The following is a 3,547-nucleotide window of genomic DNA, read 5'->3' as shown; positions in this document are numbered from 1 at the left end:
AACCTTCACATTTCCGTGGTATTGTGTTTTTTTAAAAAAGAGACAATTGCTTCTTAGTTGATATTTAAGGAAACTGCCAATGAATGCTCTTTTAACCATGGTGCTAAACATTTTAGAAATTAAGATCCCATCATATTAAATGTGAGTCTCTCTTGTCCTGTAATGCTGCTGTGTGTTAGGCTGAAGAAAGACAGTAGTATTCTGGTTTTTGTTTTGTTTTTCTGGAAGAGTTGAAGATGCTATGAAAGCACCATGATTATCTGTGTTATATGTACCGGTACTATTATCACACTATGCCCCCATTTATGTATAAAAGATTGGCTTGGACCATTAATTTAACAAAGAGACTGGTTTGTCTACTTCAGCAGTTCCTTTCACTACAGAATCCCATCTTACAGATATAAAACAACAGGCTTATGGGAGACCCCAAAATGCCACCCCCCCCATCATAGATCACTAGGATGGGTTTACAGAGAGGGTATTCACTAGAGTTGCATCTTGGCTGAAGGATCTTGACATCATGGTGAGCCGTAGAAATTTTTATGTTTCTTTTGTAGATCTAATTCATTTGTAGAAAATACATTTCTATAATGTGTATAACATTGGCTGGGTTGAATTGTGAGCTAGTTTGCAATAGGTTCAGAACATTATCTGTGCCATGAGAGAATCTGGGCAAGCCAAGAGGATTAGGAAGTTGTGTGTGTCTACCTTTGCGTGGAATACTGAAAGTTATATATCACTGCTGTATTTAGCCAACTGCGGAGGAAAAACTAATACTCTGATATAATTGTCCAGAGTCAAAGAGATACAAACAGCAAATTCATTCAGGCTACAAAATACCACTTTAATTTTCACATATTATGAACAGGCAACATGTACAAAGTATCTTGATGGAAAAATGAATCTAACTGTACTGTGGTTGATTTTACCCATGAATACACTGAAAAGAATTGATATATGATGGAACTGTGGCAAAAGCAATTGGGCATAAAATAAGCAACGTTCTGTATACTCAACTGATTGATAATGGTTTGTATCAAAACCTAATAATGTTTATACTCATGTGAAATGCAGCTTAATATTCCATGCATTTTAGTACAACCATCACTGTATTTACTTGTTTAATGAAATAAGGAGCTTAAGACCTTTCTTCTTTCTCCTTTCTCAGGAAAAACTCAGTGAAGTGGAAAAAAAATGTACTCATACCATGTAATGGAATCACTTATTTATGATTTCAATTAATTTTTCATTATATGTTTCAAATTAGAAGTATATCCAACACCAGATATTACATTAAAAGATATCTGTACAAGAAAAAGGATGAAAAAGTGAATCTCAATTTAGATATAAGCACTAGAGCTGAATTTGTAAGTTCTGTTTTGGTTTGCTCTATTGTCAACAATACCTCTATTTTTCCACTGCATTTTTAAACTGCCCCCTTGCTGTTACACTTATTTTTTGTCCAAGTCCAGGACATTAGAAAGAAGCATGCAAAAGCTACTTTTTAAGGCTCCTCATAAACATGGTGTCTCTGAGCTACTTTACAGGGCAGCACAGGGAATGATGTGATTCCTAAGTTTATCTGTTGAAGGTCAAGGACATTCTCCAACAAACTAAGCTTAGGCAAATGCCAGTGTATATGCTCCCTGTAGCACATATGTGAGATAGCATGGAGCTATGCAGTAGAATAAATTAGAGATATTAACTTGAACAAATCTACCTTTCCATTTCCCCCCATCTCCCCTCCCCTCCCTTGCTCTTCTTTGGTATGTGCACTGTGGCTTTGGCTGTGCAGTGTGTCTGGGCTTTTCTGGACAACATGTTTCTTCAGCATCCATCCTGATTTGCTTGCACACAGCTTACAGAGTGGTTAGACTATGTCCAATCTTTATTGAACATTTGTTCCAACTTGCTTACAGGGCAGTTACATGACAGTGAGCATTCATCCCCAAGTCATCCTGATTTGCTTGCAGGATGCTTTATACGTCTTCTCATTATTCATTCCTTCAGCTCACACCTTCCAATGCACTGCCCTCCTGCAAAATACTAAGAGCCCTGAGGCAGCCTCTATCTACATAAAGACAGGTATCAGCTGTGATCCAACAGCCAGCTATGTTGAGCACAGGCAGGGTTATGCCAATGCCAGCTATGGCACTGTAAAGCTTGTATTTGAATTTCACAGCTCTCCATAGCAGACAAGGGGACCTGGTTTCACAAGTGTTACGCTGCATCAGGATCACTGTATTGATACAGTAGGTGTACCTAGGGGTTGGCAAAACCAGCCCCCATTGGGGGTGCAGGCCTGGGAGGGATGGGCATGTGCACTAAAATCTCCCCAGAAATCTGTCTCCAGTTACTTGTGTAAGGTTGCAAGCTTAGACAAAAGCTGGGAGCTGAGCAATAGGAGAAATGGCAAGGCGGTATAAAGGTAAACCATTGGAGACTATGGAGTGTATGACATATATGTGTGTTGCGAGATGACACTGTTGTCAAACACCTGACAAGGTTCCTGTCCTTCTTGCACTGTAGCAGAAAGGCGTGTGATTTTGTTCGCCCTTCCTCCTGGCCTTGCTCACACTCCATACACTTCATATATATGGTTTGTATAAAATATAGTAATTTCTAATGTGGCTACCGCAACAAAGTGATTATTTTTCGGGGGTGGGGTGTGTGCTGAGAAAACAAAGGATCCCAGGTATGCCTCTAATTGTATTATGCTTGGTCCTGAGAACCTTCTCTCATTTGGAGGTCAATATGGCAGTGTTAATACTTTGGGGCAGGCTTGCTAACAATAATTACTATATAGCATACTAAACACAAATGAATAGGGTGGCAACCAATGTTCATCATACCCACAGTAGATCCATTTAAGTCAAATAATTTAAGCGCAAGGGAGGTCTACTGCCGGACTAACATTGGATATCACCCATGATATTTAAAGATATCAGAATAACAGAACAAAACAAAAAACATTTCAGTAAGTGTTTCATTGGGTTGAGAAAACTCAGGAGTGCGAAGGCCAGCCTGCTGAAGTCATTTGTCATCAGTGGGGCCAAAGATTTGTAGAGATGACAAGAGATCCATCTCTCTAACTTGCAATTAAGTCGGGCAGGGGAGAGTGATTGATTTTAAGAGCTGACCTTAATTTTTTGTTTAAAACGAAATCAGCCCCATGGCAAAAAGCAAATGAACTGCATTTTCAGTTTAATTAAAATGCTGACATTACAATGTAAATAATTGTGTTTTATTAATCATTTGCCTTCAAGCTTGTGACAGCAGCAATACTAAAGACAATTAAGTTGCTGGTGCTGAGTGCAATGCCTTAATAATTATGTGGCCAAAAAAAAAAGCTTAGGAAAATCTACATAGCAATTAGTCTGTCTGTCTGAGCTTTTTAGGACTGAAAACAAAAGGTGCAACTTTAAGCTAAAGTTATGCTCTGGAATAGACAAGGATACACTAGGAAAGCTAAACTACAGCACACAATTTGTGTGAATTCCATGATTAGATCAAATGATACACTGAAAAGTAATGCAGAGAGAGGCCC

Source organism: Podarcis tiliguerta (genome assembly GCF_965153285.1).
Source record: "Podarcis tiliguerta genome assembly, chromosome: 1".
NCBI classification, from domain to species: Eukaryota; Metazoa; Chordata; class Lepidosauria; order Squamata; family Lacertidae; genus Podarcis; species Podarcis tiliguerta.
The sequence above is the reverse complement of the archived record's forward strand: the minus strand, read 5'-3'. Positions refer to the sequence as shown.